Source organism: Dermochelys coriacea, chromosome 2 (assembly GCF_009764565.3).
Source record: "Dermochelys coriacea isolate rDerCor1 chromosome 2, rDerCor1.pri.v4, whole genome shotgun sequence".
In the NCBI taxonomy this organism is placed as follows: Eukaryota; Metazoa; Chordata; order Testudines; family Dermochelyidae; genus Dermochelys; species Dermochelys coriacea.
The window spans coordinates 68,048,901-68,073,180 of NC_050069.1; the positions used below are offsets into that span (position 1 = coordinate 68,048,901).

General features: G+C 43.1%; 1 protein-coding gene across 7 annotated transcripts in view; it reads right to left on the bottom strand.

The window, feature by feature from the left end:
- Positions 1–24,280, bottom strand: part of FAM110B (family with sequence similarity 110 member B) — a 176,201-nt gene that overhangs the window by 65,343 nt on the left and 86,578 nt on the right. The window contains exons 3-4 of one of the 7 annotated variants that reach the window (XM_038392689.2): positions 24,127–24,207; positions 23,143–23,208 (exon numbers count right to left, since the gene is read on the bottom strand). The exons of 4 other annotated variants lie outside the window; for them this stretch is intronic. The gene's annotated coding sequence lies outside the window, so the exon portion shown is untranslated. Of the gene's footprint in view, positions 1–23,142; positions 23,241–24,126; positions 24,208–24,280 lie in introns of those variants that run through there. 2 more of the 7 variants (XM_038392690.2, XM_043507829.1) reach the window with 2 other exon arrangements.

The following is a 24,280-nucleotide window of genomic DNA, read 5'->3' on the forward strand; positions in this document are numbered from 1 at the left end:
ACTTTGGATGGAAGAATCCTATGCACTGCTACAGACTAGGGACCGAGTGGCTAGGCAGCAGTTCTGCAGAAAAGGACCTAGGGGTTACAGTAGATGAGAAGCTGGATATGAGTCAACAGTGTGCCATTGTTGCCAAGAAGGCTAACGGCATTTTGGGCTGTATAAGTAGGAGTACTGCCAGCAGACCGAGGGATGAGATCATTCCCCTCTATTTGGCATTGGTAAGGCCTCATCTGCAGTAATGTGTCCAGTTTTGGGCCCCACACTACCAGAAGGATGTGGAAAACTGGAAAGAGTCCATCGGAGGGCAACAAAAATTATTAGGGGGCTGGAGCACATGACTTATGAGGAGAGGCTGAGGGAACTGGGATTATTTAGTCTGCAGAAGAGGAGGAGGAGGGGGGATTTGATGGCTGCCTTCAACTACCTGAAAGGGGGCTCCAAAGAGGATGGAATTAGACTGTTCTCAGAGGCACCAGATGAGGAGTAATGGTCTCAAGTTGCAGTGTGGGAAGTTTAGGTTTGATATTAGGAAAAACTTTTTCACTGGGAGGCTGGTGAAGCACCAGAATGGGTTACTAGGGAGGTGGTGGAATCTCCTTCCTTAGAGGTTTTTAAGGTCAGGCTTGACAAAGACCTGGCTGGGATGATTTAGTGGAGGATTGGTCCTGCTTTGAGCAGAGGGTTGGACTAGATGACTTCCTGAGGTTCCTTCCAACCCTGATATTCTATGATTCTATGGCATTTTTTTCAACCCACTAGAAAAATTAATGGTAAAGAGAATATATGCTGCATACTAGGCAGATGCTCCATTGGTGTTAAAACATGCAAGGTTTTGAAAGTCTATGATCTTATATATACCAGTGAAGCAACTGTTAGCATAAAGGTAAATATAACAGAATTTGATATACAGTACTTGTGTGGTAGAAAGATGCTAGAGATTTACATTGAGTGGAAAACTGAATATGACGTGAGTATATTAGACTTCTGGGCATGATGCATATATCAGAAATTATGATCTCTCACATTTGGTGTAAGTAGTCATCTCTACAATGATTTTCAAAAATATTAAATTAAAAATCTAACTTCCATAAAAAAAAGTAACCGTCAGAAGGGTAAAAGAAAAAAAATGGAGAGGAAAGGGTGTTACCATACACAGATCTGCTTGTTGTTATGAACACAATGTGTTTCCTTGTGTAACACTAAATTAGGAAGACAAACATTATAAACAGACCTTTGTTATGGGCATGCTTCTTAGGCACCAACATAAACATTTAACAGTTACTTAGACACTGGGTATCATAATGTCTTCTTTGTACACTAGTGTAGAGTTAATGTTCTTGAAACTAGCCTGAAGGGTTTCTAAACTAGTAAGGGTGTTTCCATGGTAACATACTGCATTAACAAAGTGAGATCATTTCACATGTTCACTGTAATCAAGCAAGTGACCAAGCATTTTGTAAAAATTGTTGCTTTTTTGGTTTTATTTTTTTCAGTATCGCTATAGAATTTAGTCTGACTAAAATAGAGTCAAGTAATTACTATCTTTTCACAAGGGAAAAGATCTAATATATGAAAAATGCACTTCTTGGGAATTGATAATGGTCTCTGTATTTCAAGTTCCTCAACACTGTCTTGTCTACCCATTTCCAACCACTGTACTGTCCATCACAGCTGATATACATGATTAATCATTAACATTACAGTAGCTCCCAAAGGCTTGCCCAATGTGCTGGGGCCTGTGTACAGATAACAAGACAGTCACTGCCCCCAGAATGTTTACAATGTAAAAGATTTTAGATTACTTTTCACACTAAGGCCCTGACCTACCACTAGCTTGTGTAGCAGAACAGACTGCAAAACAGGGGCATAAGAATCTATTGAAACAGAAAAAGTAAAATGGTCAGAGATACTCAGACAACAAATTATTGTACTTAATCCATTCTAAGGTTACCATATTTCAGATTCCCCCAGAAAGGACACTGCTGCGGACAGGAGGAACTGGAGGGGGGAAGCTTGAGGGCAGGTATAGTTGAGTGTACTGGAGGGGGTACCTACGGCGGGGGTACTCACTGGAGGTGGGGGGCAGTGTCTCCCCGTCTCTGTGGTAGGGTGGCTGATGCAAGTGCAGGATGCAGCAACAACCATCAATCAGCGCCTCCCTGCTGGACCACCTCCCCAGGGCTGGGACCTGAGGCCTGGGTAGGGGGGATCCAGCAGCTGTGGCTTGCAAGGGAATAGAGCAATCAGCTGTGGATGCAGAGGAAGGACTAACAGGGAAATGGATCAATAGGGATTCTTTCTGAGCTGCAGCTTGTCAGCTCTGCAAAACCCCTGGATATTTCCTTTTATTTGAGAAATCAGTCTGCACAGAGAAAGGAAGCTCAAAAAAGAGAGGCTATGTCTGGGAAAACTCACATGTATGGTAACCCTAATTCATTCTATATAGGAAAAACACAAAGTTAAACTTCATAGGCAACAAAATTTTAAGGCCTTCCCCAGCAAATTTTTATAATTATTATTAAGTAGGCCAAATAAGCTTTGCATCATTCTGACAAATTAGAGAAAATTACATTATAATCTGGTGCCCTGGTATGGTAAAGGTTGTCTATCCAGACTATATTTAGAAAACAAGCCATACCACCTGGGGTCTCCAACCAATGGGTACAATGCAATTCTGTGAAGCAATTCCAATAGTAAGAGAAGCTTACTTGGTTGTTTCAAGTTTTTACACTGACTTTGATGAAATGACACCAACTACTTGCAGTGAAAACCTAGAAGCCTTATGGTTAAGTATTTCTTCCTAAAAGACATCACCTCAGCGTATACAAATATTGCCTGTGTTCTTGCCATAAGCTTACTATGACAACCTCTTTGGGCTATTAACTGTAGTCTTGCTGTTCCCATAAAACCTTGTGAAAAGTAGTCAGGATTATAAATATGAATTTTTCCTAACTTCTGTTTTATGGACATCAAAATTACAGATTTACTGCAGTGTCAATAAGAGCTAAAATTGTTTGACTTCTTACTGGTTAATTATACAGCTATTTGATAATTCTAATATCATTTTTTTGTCACTTGAAGAGATTTGTAGGAGACAATCTTGGCTCAAGTGATCATGAGCTAATTCAGTTCAAACTAAATGGAAGGATTAACAAAAAAAAACCCTGCAACTAGAGTTTTTATTTCAAAAGGGCTGACTTTCAAAAATTAAGGAAATTAGTTAGGGAAGTGGATTGGACTGAAGAACTTATGGATCTAAAGGTAGAGGAGGCCTGGGATTACTTTAAATCAAAGCTGCAGAAACTATCGGAAGCCTGTATCCCAAGAAAGGGGAAAAAATTCATAGGAAGGAGTTGTAGACCAAGCTGGATGAGCAAGCATCTTAGAGAGGTGATTAAGAAGAAGCAGAAAGCATACAGGGAGTGGAAGATGGGAGGGATCAGCAAGGAAAGCTACCTAATTGAGGTCAGAACATGTAGGGATAAAGTGAGACAGGCTAAAAGTCGAGTAGAGTTGGACCTTGCAAAGGGAATTAAAACCAATAGTAAAAGGTTCTATAGCCATATAAATAAGAAGAAAACTAAGAAAGAAGAAGTGGGGCCGCTAAACACTGAGGATGGAGTGGAGGATAAAGATAATCTAGGCATGGCCCAATATCTAAACAAATACTTTGCCTCAGTCTTTAATAAGGCTAAAGAGGATCTTAGGGATAATGGTAGCATGACAAATGGGAATGAGGATATGGAGGTAGATATTACCATATCTGAGGTAGAAGCGAAACTGAAACAGCTTAATGGGACTAAATCGGGGGGCCCAGATAATCTTCATCCAAGAATATTAAAGGAATTGGCACCTGAAATTGCAAGCCCATTAGCAAGAATTTTTAATGAATCTGTAAACTCAGGAGTAGTACCGAATGATTGGAGAATTGCTAATATAGTTCCTATTTTTAAGAAAGCAAAAAAAAAGTGATCCGGGTAACTACAGGCCAGTTAGTTTGACATCTGTAGTATGCAAGGTCCTGGAAAAAATTTTGAAGGAGAAATTAGTTAAGGACATTGAAGTCAATGGTAAATGGGACAAAATACAACATGGTTTTACAAAAGGTAGATCGTGCCAAACCAACCTAATCTCCTTTTTTGAAAAAGTAACAGATTTTTTAGATAAAGGAAATGCAGTGGATCTAATTTACCTAGATTTCAGTAAGGCATTTGATACCGTGATACATGGGGAATTATTAGTTAAATTGGAGAAGATGGGGATCAATATGAACATCAAAAGGTGGATAAGGAACTGGTTAAAGGGGAGACTGCAACAGGTCCTACTGAAAGGCGAACTATCAGGTTGGAGGGAGGTTACCAGTGGAGTTCCTCAGGGATCGGTTTTGGGACCAATCTTATTTAATCTTTTTATTACTGACCTTGGCACAAAAAGTGGGAGTGTGCTAATAAAGTTTGCAGATGATACAAAGCTGGGAGGTATTGCCAATTCGGAGAAGGATCGGGATATTATACAGGAGCATCTGGATGACCTTGTAAACTGGAGTAATAGTAATAGGATGAAATTTAATAGTGAGAAGTGTAAGGTTATGCATTTAGGGATTAATAACAAGAATTTTAGTTATAAGTTGGGGATGCATCAATTAGAAGTAACTGAAGAGGAGAAGGACCTTGGAGTATTGGTTGATCATAGGATGACTATGAGCTGCCAATGTGATATGACTGTGAAAAAAGCTAATGCAGGTTTTGGGATGCATCAGGAGAGGCATTTCCAGTAGGGATAAGGAGGTTTTAGTACCATTATACAAGGCACTGGTGAGACCTCACCTAGAATACTGTGTGCAGTTCTGGTCTCCCATGTTTAAAAAGGATGAATTCAAACTGGAGCAGGTACAGAGAAGGGCTACTAGGATGATCGGAGGAATGGAAAACTTGTCTTATGAAAGGAGACTTCAGGAGCTTGGCTTGTTTAGCCTAACTAAAAGAAGGTTGAGGGGAGATGTGATTGCTCTCTATAAATATATCAGAGGGATAAATACAGGAGAGGGAGAGGAATTATTTAAGCTCAGCACCAATGTGGACACAAGAACAAATGGGTATAAACTGGCCACCAGGAAGTTTAGACTTGAAATTAGACGAAGGTTTCTAAGCATCAGAGGAGTGAAGTTTTGGAATAGCCTTCCAAGGGAAGCAGTGGGGGCAAAAGATCTATCTGATTTTAAGATTCTACTTGATAAGTTTATGGAGGAGATGGTATGATGGGATAATGGGATTTTGGTAAGTAATTGATCTTTAAATATTCAGGGTAAATAGGACTAATCCCCTGAGATGGGATATTAGATGGATGGGATCTGAGTTACCCAGGAAAGAATTTTCTGTAGTATCTGTCTGTTGAAGCTTGCCCATATGCTCAGGGTTTAGCTGATTGCCATATTTGGGGTCGGGAAGGAATTTTCCTCCAGGGCAGATTGGAGAGGCCCTGGAGGTTTTTCGCCTTCCTCTGTAGCATGGGTGACTTGAGGGAGGTTTCTCTGCTCCTTGAAGTCTTTAAACCATGATTTGAGAACTTCAATAGCTCAGACATAGGTGAGGTTTTTCGTAGGAGTAGGTGGATGAGATTCTGTGGCCTGCGCTGTGCAAGAGGTCGATCTAGATGATCAGAATGGTCCCTTCTGACCTTAGTATCTATGAATCTATGAATCTATGATTTGTTTTTTAGTTCAAATGTTTGCGGAATTGGAGGCAATGTTATGCAAAATTAAAAAAAAATATGAAAATTCATGGAATTTTTTTGCCTATTATGTTTACAGTGAAAACAGTATGACAAAAATTTACTTTTCAAATTTTGAGCTAGATTGGCTGGTTTTGATTGGTTAAATAAGTCACATGACATTGGTTCTAGTTCCTCAATTAGGTAAGACTATTCCATGTAGTCAGGAGGGTTAGCCAAGTAATTTTGAATCGTTTTCACAAATGACTGGCTCTTATTTGTATTTTCTCAGGAAAAAACATAAAACACACACACACCATCAGCAGGCAAAGACACTGTGCAATTTCCTCCTGCCGTGTATGTGTTAGGACTTGCTTATTGCCTTCCTTCCTATCCCATGCAAAGGTTCATTGAAGTTTTTTAAGTGCCAGTGTCCCTGCCTGGAAATTCCCATCCCCCCAAATACAGACTCTGAAGACACAAGAGGGAAGGCACATCTAAGGGCTTGTCTACAGAGGGAAATTTACCCGGAGAACTGTATCAGTATAATTATACTGTTATAGCAATATAACTCCTCATGTGGACACTCTTATTGGGGAACAAAAATGCTCTTTTCTGATATAGCTTATACCGCTTTCAAAGTGCAATTTTTTGGATAATTTCAACCAAAACGTTTCAGCTATCATGAACAAGGCTAGAGCAAAATGTTGTTTTGCCAACGTTAAAAAATTCTGGCAACCAACTTCACTGAATAGTTTGAAACAGCGTGGATTGATCATGATTTAAATCACCACGTGGCATGCCTCAAGTTTAAATCACTGATTTTAATTTTCTTTTCCATTTGTACTTCAGTAATTTTCTAAAGAAAGGTGCATTCTCATCGGTTGATATAACCATTAAAACACATTGATTTCCAACTAAATAGAGCCTTTACAGTAGATTTGGTACATCTTTTTGTTACATAGGAGGGTACACTATAATTATATATAATTGCTTAAATAAATGTCTGTGTACCTTAATATTTTCAGATTCTTATTAACTATACATGTTTAGTATGAAGTGTAATGGCAGCCATGTCAGACCCAGGGTATGAGATAATATCTTTTATTGGACCAACTTCTGTTGGTGAGGGAGAGAAACTTTTGAGCTACACAGATCTCTGCTTCAGGTCTGGGAAGGGAACTCACAGAATCACAGGGAAATGCAAGATGAAACACATTGTTTAGCATAAGTAGTTACCATACATTGTATAGCACCATTCAAGGTAGATTTCAGAGTAGCAGCCATGTTAGTCTGTACAGTGGCCCATTAACACCTCTGCAGAGGTATTAACAGACTACTCTACTTTCAATGGTTCCTTAGGCTACTGACAAGAAGCTGAGGTACAGGGGGGAGAACTGGCACAGGCCAGGCAAGGAGACTAGGGGCATGGCTACACTTGCAGATGTAGAGCACTTTGAGTTAAACCAGCCTTTGGAGAGCACATGAGGGAAAGCGCTGCAGTGCATCCACACTGACAGCTGCAAGCGCACTGGCATGGCCACATTTGGGAGTGGTGCATTATGAGCAGCTATCCCACAGAGTCCCTCTTTCCATTCTAGTGCTGTGGCTTGTGGGAAGGGGCAGGGGGGTGTGGGGCATTCTGGGTCCTGTCCCAACGCTCCATGCTGCATCAGTTCACATCCCAGCAATCCCTGTGCTTCTGTCCACATTTGGCACCATTTTTCAATGGTTTTTGTACTGCTCGCTCTGTCTTCCCTTTCGGTCTGCGGGAATAGAGCCCGAACTGCTGAGGAATATGCTGACAAGTCTCGCCAGCATGTCACATTTGGCAGTCAAGTTACTCCTTAAGATCCAAACTGACAGCGAGGTCACCGATGATGATATCGACATGCGTAACGCATATGACACAAGACTGCTTGTGGCATTCATGGGCATGCTCACCACTGTCGAACACTGCTTTTGGGCTCGGGAAACAATCACTGAGTGGTGGGATCACATCGTCATGCAAGTTTGGGATGACGAGCAGTGGCTGCAGAACTTTCGGATGAGAAAAGCCACTTTCATGGGACTATGTGAGGAGCTCGCTCCCACCCTGCGGTGCAAGGATATGCGATTGAGACTCTGGGTAACATGCATGACATTTTGGCTGGCTTTGTACAAATGGGTTTCCCTAACTGTGGAGGGGCGATAGATGGGATGCATATTCCAATTCTGGCACCAGCCCACCTAGCCTCCGAGTACATTAATCGGAAGGGGTATTTCTCTATGGCTCTCCAGGTGCTTGTGGATCACCATGGGTGTTTCATTGACATTAACGCAGGCATGATGCACACATCTTTCGGAATGGCTGTTCAGGAAGCTGCAAGCTGGGACTTTTTTTCCAGACTAGAAGATCACCATAGAGGAAGCCAAAATGCTCATTGTGATCCTTGGTGATCCACTTAGCCTTTAATGCCATAGCTCATGAAACCCTACACAGGGAGCCTTGACAGCAGCAAGGAGCAGTTCAACAACATGCTGACCCGGTGCAGAATGACTGTGGAATGTGCTTTTGGCTGTTTAAAGGGCCCCTGGCACTCACTGTATGGAAAGCTGGACCTGGCCAATGACAGTATCCCCACGATATATCCGCGTGCTGTACCCTCCATAACATTTGTGAAGGGAAGGGTGAAAGATTCACTCAGGTATGAAACTCAGAGGTTCAACACCTGGAGGCTGAATTTGAACAGCCAGAGAGAAGGGCTATTAGAGGGGCCTCTCACAGAGCTGCAAGGATTAGGGATGCCTTGAATGAGCTATTTGAGGCTGAAAGCCACCAATAATGTTTGGTGCCCTGCACGGGAGTAAAATGCAGAGGTTCCAGTGTTAGTTGGAATCTGTGTTTGATATGCTGATTTGCAGGACCTGTTGCTTTCCTGGGCTAAGGTATTTTATACTTTAAGCAATAATAAAGGATGTTTTCAAAGCCAAAAAAATCCATTTATTGAAAAGGAAATACATTTATTGAAAAGAAACACAACTGCTTGGGAAACAGAAAGGACAAGGGGGTGGGGTGGGAACGGTACAATCACAGATTTGCATATGTCCTGTTATCATACTGAGCCTTCCTGTATGGAGTGCTGTGCAATGAGTGCCGCGCTTCAGGATGGCTATAATGCATGGCAATGGGGGTTGAGTGCAGTAGGTAAGGGTTGTAGTTGTCAGGGCTGAGTGGTGAAGCTACAGGTGTTGGACGCAGCTGGTGGTGATAAGAACCTGGATGTTGGGGAAAGTGGGTTGGAGGTGACCTGGGGGCACAAGTGAAAGAGTTTTGGGACAAGGGCTGCGCGGGAGGCGAGCGCAGTAGTGCTCTGCCTGCATGGCTACTAGTGCCTGGATCGAGTCCGCTTGGCACTCCACGATGCTTATAAGCCGATCCATGCTTTGCTGCAGGAGCTCCGTGCTTTTGTGCTGGCACTCCTCATTCTGCTGACAGATCTTCCTTTTGCTCTCCCTCCACTCCTGTGCTTTTAGATTCTCATTAAGGGACTGCTGCATTACTTCATGCAGTATGTCTTTGCTTCTACGTGGCCTCTTCCTAATTCTTTGGAGTCTTTCAGCCGGTGATAACCAAGATGGCTGAGATCTCCAGGTTGCATCCGTAAAGGCAAAATGCAACTCTTAACAGAGGCAGTATTGTTCACACCAGACAGAGCAATGATTCCCGCATACTTAAGGACAAGCACAGTGTACACAATAGCAGAATTTGCCCATCCCAAAGTGAGTGCACATAACCCATGGGAGCCCCAAAATGGTGAGTAAGCACAGGGTCAAGGGGGATTGATTGTTTCATGGCCATACTGTCCTCTGGATTTCTGTGCCTTGGGGAGAGCCAAGAGCTGCAGGGGGCCCCTATGCTGAACACTATCCCCACATTTTCCACAGGAGTTTGTCCTGGAAGATATCTCGCTGCTAAGGGTGACCTGGGAAGCAAGGGAGGGTCTTCTACTATAATGCGGCTTCTGCCCTGGCCCATATGCAGCTTGCCTGTGTGCAGCAATGGTTCCCGCACCCCTAACAGCACAGCGGCGTGGACATGTTAGCCTGACTGGGACAAGACCACAGTGGCTCTCCCAAGAAACCTGTACAAGCGCATTGGCCAACTTCTGGATGAGACCTTTGAAGAGATCACTGAGGCCGATTACCAGGATGTGAGAGAGAACATCAACGCCCTATTCTGCATCTAGGCATGCATGCACGCAGCCCTAACCCTCCTCGCCCCAAGGGGCCACACCAAATAACTTCCGAATAACAAAATAAAAGCTGCATACCGGGCACCTCCACTGGTGTTTGTCCTTCCCCAAGCACCAGCCGCTGCGATTGGCTACCTTCCTCCCGGCTTGAAAACAGCTCCTGGCTGCATGCATCAAGGGATACCGTGGTGTCTTCCTCCGCCTCAGCACCTTTGCTCCCGCTTTTCTGTTCCTCCTCCTGCCTTGTTGGACTGTGCTCTGTGTCCATCATGGTACTCGGAGTGAAGGTGGGGTTGCCCCCAAGTATCACATCCAGCTCTTTGTAGAAATGGCAGGTCGTGGGGAGCAGCACCGGAGCGGCTGTTTGCCTCGGGCTTTGTGGTAGGCATTCTGCAGCTCCTTCACTTTAACCTTGCACTGCACTGAGTCCCGGTCATGGCCCCTTTCCATCATGTCCTTTGATATCTGCCCGAAGGTATTGTAATTCCTATGGCTGGAGCGCAGTTGGGAGCAGTCAGCTTCCTCCCCCCAAACACTGATGAGGTCCAGCACCTCGCCATTGCTCCATACTGGGGATCGCCAGGCACGTGGTCACCCAGAAAGATGCGCTGAGAGCACTCCACACCTGGCTGAGCAAACATGAAGGGGATTTTTCAAAATTCCCAGAGAATTCAAAGGGTGGGTCTGACAGTTGGTCACCTGAGGGCAGGGCAGTAGAGTTCCAAAAGTGATGACCAGAGTGGCTAGAATAGGTATTGTGGGACACTTCTGGAGGCTGATCAGAGCACATTAACAGACCAGGACATCCACACTGACACTGCAGCACTCCAGCAGGGGCGCATCAAGCGTTATTTCACTCGCCGAGGTGGAGTACCAGGAGCGCTCTAGCAGCAGAGTCCATGCGCTCTACCTGCCTTGCCAGTGTGGACGGGTCAGGAGTTAGAGCGCCCAGGGCTGCTTTAATGCACTGTAACTCGCAAGGGTAGCCAAGCCCTGGGACTGGATGTGGGGAGAGAGAGAGAGATTGGTTGGTGAACCAGACAGCAATTGGGGAGCATTGGGAACCAGACAGCAATACCCAGAAGGGGAGACTAGGACTTGATGGGCAATGAGACTGGGATAAGACGGCTAGAGACTGAGATTGGGGTAGGCAAGAAAAATGAGACTGGGATTATGTCTATACTAGCACTTTTGTCGGTAAAACTTCTGTCAGTCTACCGGTGTGAACAGCTATGTCAGTGGGAGTCGCTCTCCCACAGATATAGCTATCACCGCTCGTTGGGAGTGGTTTAATTATGCCAGCAGGAGAGCTCTCTCCCATCAGCATATAGTGGCTAAACAGGAGTCCTTACAACAGCACAGCATAAGTCCATAGTGTAGATGTAGCCTGGGACAGGGACCCTGGGTGAGAAAGAGACAGGATTGGGTTGGAGATGACAGGGTTGAAAGGGTAGGACTTGAGGGGAACGAGAAGAAGAGTCTGTGCTCACTAGAGCAAACGCCCCTCTAGAGCTTGGAACGGAACACAAGATTCCTCTGCCATCAGCAAATATCTGTCAATGTGTGAGAGTCTCATTCCACTCTGGTGCTGGTCCAGTCAGATGATAACAACCCACTACTGCTCTCAGTTACTCTCTTAGGTCAAGTGGCAGAGGTCTATGCAGTAGAATTAAAGGTTCCAACTCTGCTGATGAACCACATGGGTGTCAATATGATGTCAGATGACAGAATTTTTTTTTCGGTTTGCTTTTTCAAAATTCTAGGAAATTACACATAAAAAAATTATGTTAAAAACATTAAGGACAAAGTCAAGCACTCAAACGTTAGGAAATGGCAGAATTAAGGTTGCTGGTGTCATTTTAATTTGGCCCCCTTGTGTGTATGCGTTATGATTCAGTCTTTAATTACATCAACACATACTATTTTTTTTCCACACAGGACCTCTGCTTCATTCAGTACACAATATGGACTCTGCTCACTTAATGAGCAGCTAATGTGTATTTTGTTTCATCCTCCTCATTCAGTGCGTGGTCCCAGACGTTATTTACTGCTCACTATTAAAACCCTGCTCTGTTTATTCCCTCCCCCCCACTACCAATTATGGGCCTTCAAATTATCACCAAAAAAATCCCTAAAGTTTGAGGGTTTCAAAAACATACAAAACAATATAAAAAATTTTTGGTGTGCAACATGTTTAATCAATCTCTTCTATTCTTTAATGCTATCTGATCTCTTGCTAGAATTTATGTGGGAAAACAAATTAAGAATTATGCTAGCTATGCTGCAGAAAGTCATGGGACTTTATATTTCCAGCTAAGCAACATGTTTTGTTTGAGCTCTTATAAACTATGACTGTCCTGGTTGTTTTGACTGACAGGATCCTTACTTTACGATGATGTCATTTACAGTATCAGCTAAAATAACCACAAAATGGAGTGTTAATAGTTGCATCTTAATCGTTAAAAAAAAAAAACCCAAAAAACCAAAAAAATCCAACACACTGTGACAAGGAAAAGAACCAACATTTGTTAATGAAAATTAATGGCTTCAGATTATAAACACCTCAGTGCAGCTGCATTTCTGTGAAACAACAAATATGAGTTGTAAAATTAAGTTGCTTGAATAAATCAGACAACAAAATTTAATTACTGTCAGCAAGGACATTATATTTTAATGCTAAAATGCATGAAACACCAGCCAATTTCAAGAATCAATAATTTTAACACAGACCTAATATGTAGATCACAATTTCGAGGGAATAACAGGTTGAGATGCCTATTTGCTCAGAATTATAGGATTTATAGCTTAATAGCTGGCATGTCAATTGCTGAAATGCTTCACAATTTTTGCAATTCTCATAGTGTGTGACTCATTAGACTGGTACATAAAATGACTTATTTCATCAGATGCACACTTCAAAATTACACTCGCTTTGACAATGAGTGAAACTAGTCAGCTGGTGAAAAGTTTTTATTTTAGTCTCCATCCCTGGTTTGATTGCCTGCTTTAAAATATGAAAGTTTTACTGCAGATTTTCACTACCTATCAAAGGAACACTTAGAATACATTCTCTCTCTTGTCAAAGGCAGTATTTATGTATATGAGAAAATAAAATTGCTCTGACAGAACAGAAGTGTAACAAATTTACAGTGGAAGCAAGTTATGAAAGAGTTCAAGTACATTTAGATCGCCTGGGAAACTGATGTTCAAAAAGCTAACACTGATGGGGAGGGAGTACTGTATGGCTTTTGGCTGAAATATCATTTCACCTTGCTTATCGCACTCAGCCCCTGCTTCTCCCTACCCCTGCTTTAAGGACAGCGGCATACCAAGGAAGGAGATACAATAATTTTTGACTATTGTGCAAACTTTGTAACCTTGATAAAAATCCTAGACAATTTGACCTATAAAGTACCACGCAAACCTCTAAAATTTATGACATGACAAAATATACCATCTCTCTCTCTCTCTCACACACACACTCCCTTCCCCCCACCTCTCCACCACCAAAATAAGAAAAAATTAGAAGAAAATCTACCTCACCCTCTCCTAGGCCCCAGAACCTTGCAGAAGAGAAACAAACACTGCACTAAGTGGGAATGAGAGATCATGTCTAATCTTGGAGAAACCACTGCATAGGCTTGGTTCAGTCATTTGTGCCTCAATCGCCATACATAGCCAAGTGGCAGGACCACTCTGAAAATAAAACTTCACCTCTAATCTGGGTTTTAACTTGATAGAGTACAAATACAGAAAGAATGGGAGAATCTTTCCCCCTTACATTACCAGCAATACATAACATTAACATTTTAGCTGATGTTTTCAAAGCTATCACTAGTTTTAAAGGGAACTGGGTGCCCAAATGTCCTAAACAGTTTGAAATTCTCAGCCTCTCTATGTATAGACCACCTTTAAGCCTAAATGATCTCCAAGTACTCTTTAAACTTTACAAGCAATGGGCCATCTATTTTTCTTGTGCACAATATTTGTGCTTTACCACTCTTCTGCAAACTCTGATTATGTGCACAAACTGTATGCACACTAACGGGACAGGTTGTGCCTCCTTTTGAAGTCTGTTTTTTAGATGAACATTCCCCCCTCACCCACTTGTGAAATACACCCACATCTACGTTTCTAAGCCTTGGTCTAGACTAGGAGTTGAGGTCGAATTTAGCAGCTTTAAATCGAGGTAACCCTGCACCCATCCACACGACGAAGCCCTTTTTTTCGACTTAAAGGGCTCTTAAAACCGATTTCCTTACTCCACCCCGGACAAGGGGATTAGCGCTGAAATCAGCGTTGCTGGGTTGCATTTGGGGTACTGTGGACACAATTAGATGGTATTGGCCTCCGGGAGCTATCCCAGAGTGTTCCATTGTGAACGCTCTGGACAGCACTCTCAACTCAGATGCGCTGGCCAGGTAGACAGGAAAAGGCCTGCAAACTTTTGAATTTCAATTTCCTCTTTGGCCAGCGTGGCAAGCTGCAGATGACCATGCAGAGCTCATCAGCAGAGGTGACCATGATGGAGTCCCAGAATCGCAAAAGAGCTTCAGCATGGACCGAACGGGAGGTATGGGATCTGATCGCTGTATGGGGAGAGGAATCTGTGCTATCAGAACTACGTTCCAGTTTTCAAAATGCCAAAACATTTGTCAAAAACTCCCAGGGCATGAAGGACAAAGGCCATAACAGGGACCCGAAGCAGTGCCGCATGAAACTTAAGGAGCTGAAGCAAGCCACCCAGAAAACCAGAGAGGCGAATGGCCGCTCCGGGTCAGAGCCCAAAACATGCCGCTTCTATGATGAGCTGCATGCCATTTTAGGGGGTTCAGCCAGCACTATCCCAGCCGTATTGTTTGACTCTTTCAATTGAGATGGAGGCAACACGGAAGCAGGTTTTGGGGACAAGGAAGATGATGATGAGGTTGTAGATAGCTCACAGCAAGCAAGCAGAGAAACCGGTTTTCCCAACAGCCAGGAACTGTTTCTCACCCTGGACCTGGAGCCAGTACCCCCCGAAACCACCCAAGGCTGCCTCTCGGACCCGCCAGGCGGAGAAGGGACCTCTGGTGAGTGTACCTTTTAAAATGCTATACATGGTTTAAAAGCAAGCATGTTTAATGATTAATTTGGTCTGGCATTCACGGCTCTCCTGGACGTACTCCCAAAGCCTTTGCAAAAGGTTTCTTGGGAGGGCAGCCTTATTCCGTCCACCATGGTAGGACACTTTACCACTCCAGGGCAGTAGCACATATTTGGGAATCATTGTAGAACAAAGCATTGCAGTGTATGTTTGCTGGCATTCAAACAACATCCGTTCTTTATCTCTCAGTGTTATCCTCAGGACAGTGATATCATTCATGGTCATCTGGTTGAAATAGGGTGCTTTTCTTAAGGGGACATTCAGAGGTGCCCGTTGCTGCTGGGCTGCTTGCCTGTAGCTGAACAGAAATGTTCCCCGCTGTTAGCCATGGGGAGGGGGAGGAATGAGGGGCTAGCCACGCGGTGGGGGGAGGCAAAATGTGACCTTGGAAAGAAAGCCCATGGGCTATGTATGTAATGTTGACATCAAGATTTACCGTGAAAGAGTGTACCCATTGTTCTATAAAACGTGTCTTTTTAAATACCACTGTCCCTTTTTTTTTTTTGTCGATCAGCTGTATGTGTTTCGAGGATCACAGGATCTTCTCCTTTCCAGAGGCTAGCTAAGATTAGAAGGTGAAAAAAAACGCACTCGCGATGAAATGTTCTCTAAGCTCATGCTGTCCTCCCACACTGACAGAGCACAGACGAATGCGTGGAGGCAGACAATGTCAGAGTTCAGGAAAGCACAAAATGACCGGGAGGAGAGGTGGTGGGCTGAAGAGAGGGCTGAAGCTGAAAAGTGGTGGCAGCGTGATGAGAGGAGGCAGGATTCAATGCTGAGGCTGCTGGAGGATCAAACTAATATGCTCCAGCATATGGTTGAGCTGCAGGAAAGCAGCAGTAGCACAGACCACCTCTACAGCCCTGTGTAACCAACTGCCCTCCTCCCCAAGTTCCATAGCATCCTCACCCAGATGCCCAAGAATGCGGTGTGTGGGGGGGCCTCCGGCCATCCAGCCACTCCACTCCAGAGGATTGCCCAAGCCACAGAAGGCTGGCATTCGATAAGTTTTAAAGTGCTGTGTGGCTTTGTCCTTTCCTCCTCCTGGTGCTTCTCTCCTCCACCACCCCTCCTGGGCTACCTTGGTAGTTATCCCCCTATTTGTGTGATGAATTAATAAAGAATGCATGAATGTGAAGCAACAATGACTTTATTGCCTCTGCAAGCGGTGATCGGAGGGAGGAGGGGAGTGTGGTTAACCTACAGGGAAGTAGAGTGAACCAAGGGGCGGGGGGTTTCATCAAGGAGAAACAAACAGAACTTTCACACTGTACCCTGGCCAGTCATGAAACTGGTTTTCAAAGCTTCTCTGATGCACATCGCGCCTTCCTGTGCTCTTCAACCACCCAGGTGTCTGGCTGTGTGTAACCAGCAGCCAGGCGATTTCCCTCAACCTCCCAGCCTGCCATAAACGTCTCCCCCTTACTCTCACAGATATTGTGGAGCGCACAGCAAGCAGTAATAACAGTGGGAATATTCGTTTTGCTGAGGTCTAACCAAGTGAGTAAACTGCACCAGCGCGCTTTTAAATGTCCAAATGCACATTCTACCTCCATTCTGTACTTGCTCAGCCTGTAGTTGAACAGCTCCTGATTACTGTCCAGGCTGCCTATGTATGGCTTCATAAGCCATGGCATTACGGGGTAGGCTGGGTCCCCAAGGATAACTATAGACATTTCAACATCCCCAACCATTATTTTCTGGTCTGGGAAGAAAGTCCCTTCCTGCAGCTTTTGAAACAGACCAGAGTTCCTGAAGATGCGACCGTCATGTACCTTTCCCAGCCATCCCACGTTGATGTTGGTGAAACATCCCTTGTGATCCACCAGCGCTTGCAGCACTATTGAAAAGTATCCCTTGCGGTTTATGTACTCGCTGGCTGGTGCTCCGGTGCCAAGATAGGGATATGGGTTCCGTCTATGGCCCCACCACAGTTAGGGAATCCCATTGCAGCAAAGCCATCTACTATGACCTGCACATTTCCCAGGGTCACTACCCTTGATAGCAGCAGATCTTTGATTGTGTTGGCTACTTGCATCACAGCAGCCCTCACAGTAGATTTGCACACTCCAAATTGATTCCCGACTGACCAGCAGCTGTCTGGCATTGCAAGCTTCCACAGGGCTATTGCCACTCACTTCTCAACTGTGAGGGCCGCTCTCATCTTGGCATTCTTGCACTTCAGGGCAGGGGAAAACAAGTCACAAAGTTCCATGAAAGTGCCCTTACGCATGCGAAAGTTTCGCAGCCACTGGGAATCATCCCAGACCTGCAACACTATGTGGTCCCACCAGTCTGTGCTTGTTTCCCGAGCCCAGAATCGGCGTTCCACCACATGAACCTGCCCCATTAGCACCATGATGCCCAGATTGCCAGGGCCCGTGCTTTGAGAAAAGTCTGTGTCCATGTCCTCATCACTCGTCACCGCGCTGACATCGCCTACTTGCCCGGTTTCGCTTTGCCAGGTTTTGGTGCTGCATATACTGCTGGATAATGCGTGTGATGTTTAATGTGCTCCTCATTGCCAAAGTGATCTGAGTGGGCTCCATGCTTGCCGTGGTATGGCGTCTGCACAGAAAAAAGGCGTGGAACGATTGTCTGCCGTTGCTCTGATGGAGGGAGGGGCGACTGATGACATGGCTTACAGGGTTGGCATACAGGGAAAATCAACAAAGGGGGTGGCTTTGTGAGAAACAGAATGGCCCCCTCAAGGACAGAACTCAAAACTGGGTTAGGAGGCTATTCATTTCACGGAGGGAGGGAGGGAGAAAATGAATACAAAACAAATCTGGTCTATTTCTTGTTTTGAGCCACTTCATCTATCTTTATACATCTTGCTGACAGCAGACTGTGCAGTACGACCGCTAGCCATTGTCATCTCCTGGGTGCTCGGCAGAAGACGGTGCAGTGTGACTGCTGGCCATTGTCTTCTGCAAGCTGCTGATTAAAAGACAGTTCACTGCTGGTAGGACTGAATTGCCATGAGATGCAACTTAAAAGGGAAATGACCTGGCTGAGTCACTCCCATATTTGCCCAGGCACCCCTGACCTCAGCAAGGTCGGTTAAAAAAGCACCTAGGACTATGTCGATGATGGCTACCAGTCATACTGCACTATCTGCTGCCAAAAGACAAACTGCTGCCGTGTAGCAATGCAGTACCGCGTCTGCCAGCACCCAGGAGACATATGGTGACGGTTAGCTGAGCGGACTCCATGCTTGCCGTGGTATGGTGTCTGCACAGGTAACTCAAGAAAAAAGGCGCAAAACTATTGTCTGCCCTTGCTTTCACGGAAGGAGGGAGGAAGGGGGGCCTGACGATATGTACCCAGAACCACCCGCGACAATGTTTTAGCCCCATCAGGCATTGGTATTTCTACCCTGAATTCAAATGGGCAGTGGAGACTGGGGGAAGTATGGGATAGCTACCCACAGTGCAACGCTCCGGAAGTCGACGGCTGCCTCGGTACTGTGGACACACTCTGTTGATTACATGCACTTAGAGCATTTGTGTGTGGACACACACAATCGACTGTATAAAAACACTTTCTACAAAACCGACTTCTATAAATTCGACCTAATTTCGTAGTGTAGACATACCCTAAGTACTAAGTTTCATTCAGAAGACAGCTTCTGACAGCACAGTGCTCCCAAACACCATGATGACTTAGTGAAAAGATTAAAAAGGTATTTTAGAACCTGCTTCTTCAGCTGAATTATGAACATTCGGAAGAGAAAGTACACACATTCTTGGCTAAGGAGGTGCTGTACTGCTCGACACACAATCTTTTGGAGAAGAAAAAATACAAGTCTCTTCTGACTGTCTGTGAAAGTTAAGGTTCTGACAGCACTTTTCAAAAAGATATGAGGGTAATCCCTGCGTCCTTATCAATGCTCCATTATGAAGTTTTTACAAAATAGACTAACACACACACATACAGTACTTTATGGTGAAGGTATTTTTTATTGAAATGGTTACCTAAAATTTAGGGGCCTACTGTTACAGAGTGCTGAGCATACAAGAGCTCTTATTGATTTAAAATGGGACCTGATGAATGCAGAACACTTGAAAATTAGGGCATTTATGTCAGAAACTTCAAAAACTAATTTTAGACACCCATTTTTGAAAATGTTAGCCTCCACCTTCAAAGTATTAAACAAACATTACCTAATTACTCTCTGCAACTACCCTGTAATCTGGTTAATATTATCCCTATTTTATAGACAGAGAAACTGGGAAAGTGACTTGCCCAAGGCCATACTACAAGTCAGCAACAGAAGTGGGCTTGGCATTCAAATTCCTGGATTCCACAGCAATCTTGTTTTCTGTGCATTAAACCAGATGCTTGAAGAAACACATGAAATCTTGCTACTAACATCCCTATGTACAACATAAAATTGCCGTATTTGGTCACATGGTCACTGCACTAGCACTTGAAAATACACATTGAATGTATATAGCATCTTCAGTACTGTTGCAGGTAGAGTGTGCCCCATCCCTTTTTGAGACGGAGCAAGGGTGATTATGGATCCGCGGCTGAGTCTATACAATCATCCCTCATCTTGGAATAGCTTGGCCTAGGGGTAAAAGTCAATATGGCCACTCTCTCTCAGGGCTGTGTGGCTTAGCGCTCAAATCCATAGGGCTGTCCTGCTCAGCAGGGCTGTGTGGTCTAGTGGCCAGAGTCAGTATAATGTCCCTCTTAAGTAGGACTGTTTGGCCTGGCAGCCGGTCAGGATAGTGGACTGCCACTGGGGAGTGGGTTGGGGGAGAAAAGGGGGCGTGGTGGCATGGTAGGGGGACCCGGGCACTCCCTGCTCCACCAGGTCCCAGCTCAGGGCCCTGATAGTGGCAAGTACGCTTTCCTCTGGGTCAGCGGGGAATCCACCTGCAACATACTGACACCACTAGGTATAATGCCTAGTACCCCTGAGCTACCTCCTACCCTGACCCCTTGTATAGTGGTCCTGGTGTCTCCAGAGTCCATAGGCTCTTTGGCCTGTGTGACTTTCAGCAGCTCTGTCACTCCTTGGGAGTCTACAGGAGCTTGGGCGTTTGCCTGAGTCTCGGCATCTCTGGCTTCTGCTGTCTGTGCCTTCAGCAGCTCCCGGGCTGGAGCTGCAGCATGCATCATCCCTCTTCAGCAGTCAGCCCTGAACGAACCAAGCTGCTCCCTTTTATATTTAGTCTCCAGATGGAGCATGCCCAGCAGGGTTGAGGGGGCGTGGCCTCCTTGGCCCAGAGAGTAGAGTTAACCCTTCCAGTACTAGTGCAGGGTGAGTGCGCCCTGTGACAAGTACCAAAGGTGTTATAAGACAACAAACTTTTAGCATTCCTTTATTCTTTGTTTTCCCTTCTCTTTTCAATTAACCTAATTTCTTTCTCTTCCTTCAGTGAAATATGACAATTTATTCATTTACTGCAAATTTATCTCATAGCATATACATCCACTGATCTAGAGATACTATTGAGTTAGACTTGTCCGTCGCAGTACATGAAGGAAATTAAGTAAAGTTTCTGGTGCTGTTACATGCCTTTACATAATAGATGTACGCAGCAAAGCTTTCCCAGTAGACATATAACTCCAATTCTTTTTAACCCTTAATAGCATTATTACGGATATTCCTTTTGTGAGATTATTTATTATTACACTGTAATAAAAAAAAGAACCAAACACAGGAGTCTCTGGAATTCACATCACAAAATGGTATTTGGAGTGATCAAATATACCTTAGTTTAAATTTTCTCATTCTGCCTTACACATGTCAATTGAAGGAGGGTTACACAAGTATTTATATAACAAGGAATTAAAAAGAGGGTAATTAAAAGAACGAGGGACATCCTACAGACTGGTTAATATAGATTACAAGAGAATCAATTTATAGTAAGGAATAGACTATTCTATTCAGATACATGAATCTAACCAGTATAGATATGTATCCAGTCCAGTTGGAAATAAAACAAACAAGAGGGCTGGGTGAAAATCACAAGTATCTGAAGAGTTTTGTGCTTTTCTTTAAATGAGGACCTGTAACCTAAAGGACACTGAACTAAGGCTGTATCTGTGGAAGATGAAATATCTACTTGTATTTCATGAATCAAAGTCACCGCCCTGTTAATTTTATTATGAGACTATTTTTCTCTGTCCAAGAGCTAGTAAATATCTGATTGAAAGGGTTACAATGTCCAAAGGAGGCATATGTTTAGACATGCACATCAGTGCTAACAGAAATTTGACCCATCTGGAAACACTGAACCTTTGGGCCGTGTGTGTGTGTGTGTGTGTGTGTGTGTGTGTGTGTGTTCTTCCACATGATAAAAAAAAAAAAACTCTTCTACAGAGTTTGTAGCCTACTAAAGTAGTATTTGATGACGACTGCTCAAGTGTATGAAATATGACTGCAGTGTTTTTGTTGTTGTTGTTTATTTTTATTTACAGGGATGAATTGGTTTAAGGTGGGAAGAAGGTAGAGATGCTTTCTGATTCAAGTGGATGGTGGAGTTTACTTCAGGGAGAAATTCTGGAGCTGGTATAAGAGCTACTTTGTCTGAAAAGAACACCATGAAAGGCTCCTTGAGATATAAGACTCCCAGTTGGCCTACTCATCTAGCTAGTGTAATCACTATTAAGAAGGTGACCTTTCTTGATAAGAAATATTAGGACATTTCAGACAGCAGTTAAAAAGGAAGCTTCTTAAAGACCTTATAAAGAATTTTAAGTCCACCTGGATACAGGATGTCCACAGTAGGTCTCACTGAGTAATATCCTTAACAAATCTATTTTTCCCTTTTTTGATATATACAGTGCACAGCTCCATACACAAAATCACAGCCCAGTAAAATCAGACATATGCAAACAGAGCTTCCAACCTATGTACAGGAGATAACTTAGTCTTTCAAAATTGATATAATGTGTGAAAGCAATAGAACATAAAAGTGAAAATTATTTTTTTGAAAGATTAAAGGAATATCTTTGCACAGAATAAATAATTAGGATACACAATCCTCAACTTTGTGATACAAAAGGCTTGAAAATCTGCTTGCCCACTCAATAGCGTGGAGTAGGAAGCTTTCCCTGGTGAGTTCAGAGGCTAAGCTACTAATTTCTGTGTCATTTAAACTTTAATTTAAATGTTTTTCTACCCTGAAGAATGATTACATAAAAATAGCACACATTTACTCTAGGTAAAGAAATAATGCAAAGTTATACTGGCAAAAGCACTTTTATGCGAGTATAACTGTTTATGCTGGGGAGTTTGTCGGCACAGAAATGTTGCAAATAAATAATAATCATAAAAACAAAACGCACACCTCAGGGAGAAACTCTTGAGCTGACTTCCAATCTTTGGACATTTAGGCCTGTTCTATATATCAAATCTAGTTTTTAATTACATTGGTGACCCCCACCTTCACTGTCAATAATCAGCTGTGATTACCCCTTGTCTGCTTCCCACATCAGCATCAGCCTTCATGCTGTCTCCCATGCCACCCCGGCACGTTGTGAAGCCACCACCTTTTCTCCTCTTTCAAATCTCTCCTCAAAATATCTTTCTTGATAAAATTTTACTCTTACTCTTATTTTCTTTGTACACATAGTATTCAATCTTGAATCTGTAAACATGGTCAGTGGAGTTTCTCTTGTAACATTATCCCTGTGCTTAAAGTTATACTTGGGGCCTAAAAGAAGATTGGAAAATTCTGGGAAAAATTTTAACTTTACAAATTAAATTTCACTTTAACACAATAAGATGTATACACCACAAGGAGCATTTTCAGCTCGTTTTGTCACTTTTATCATAATTCAGGTCTCAGGAATGCAGAACTCTGATATGCCAGCTCCTACTCTGGGTTATTTCCCAGTGTGCACTCTGATAGTGGTATCAAACCTACAGTTGAACAAATAATGCTGGAGCTTGCATTATGGTCAAGTCCCACTTTTAACCCAATATTGTATATTTTAAACATTATTTTATCATGAACAGTACATTAATTTTAAGTATTACACTTTAAAATTATGGAATATTGGAGACAATTAGACTCTTCTTACCACAAATAGATAGCCAACTGTTGGTGCAACATCAGATGGACTCTGGGATATCACTCCAAATGGGAGCTGGAAGTCACAGAGGGTTTGCATTGTTGCAGAGAGATGGAGGTGGAGAAGCAAGGAATTATTTTGGAAACATATTCTCTTTCAAAAGAACAAAAAAATCCGAATTAAATATAAATATAAAAGTGCTTCCGTATTCTCTTTAGTTGGGGCATTTAACAAGCTGGAAATGTCTTCACCATACTTATAGATCACCTTAAAAGATATTTTTAAAAGACAATAGCAATCTAATCAAATGATGTAAAATGTCTAACCTGCCAATATAAAAAGAAACAAAAAAGCCTGCCCAATTGACAACAGTAAAAGGATTTATTTAATTTAATTTTGAAAAATCAATATAAAAATGAAATCTAAAACTTCTTAGTGGATGTGTCTGAAGTTGATTTATTAAGCATGGAGCCTAAGCAAGCCCTCATAAGAGAGAAATTGCTTTCTTTCATCTTTAAAACAGACTTCTCATTCTTTTGCAAATACTATCATTTCAAAATAATTCTTGTCTAAGTAGCAGTGACACACCATCAGAACTTGTGAACAAGGCAGAATAGAGTAATAAATGCTACACTATACATGCATTTTGCACATTCAAAACGTACAGAATATGGTGGTGTAATGGATTTTAAAATAAAACCTAATCAAAAGTCCATGTAGAAAAGCATGTCACAGAAAATTTCTGGCTCTATTAATGTAATTAATATTATTGTAGGTAATGAGAATCATCCTGTGAGAGGCCTCTGCTACTCAGTGAAGAGCACAATATAACTACAGAGACAGGTATGGAGATATTCTTCAAATATCACATGAGAACAGATGTGGAATTTCAGGCTTCCAATTTCTGTTTTAATGATGAATAGCTCAAAAGATTTCCAGATGTAAACAGTACTATTTGTTCTAACTTTACCAGTAGCATGCTGCTGTACTTACAGTAAAGAGGACATACTGATCAGGTGTCAACAGATGCATTGTGGCTTCATGGTCTTATAAAGTGTTCTGAGATGCACATGTCTGTAAAACAAATTTGCATCTCCCGTCAGCCTCATCTCTGCCTGTCTCTCACACTCTGGAAGTATCACACCTG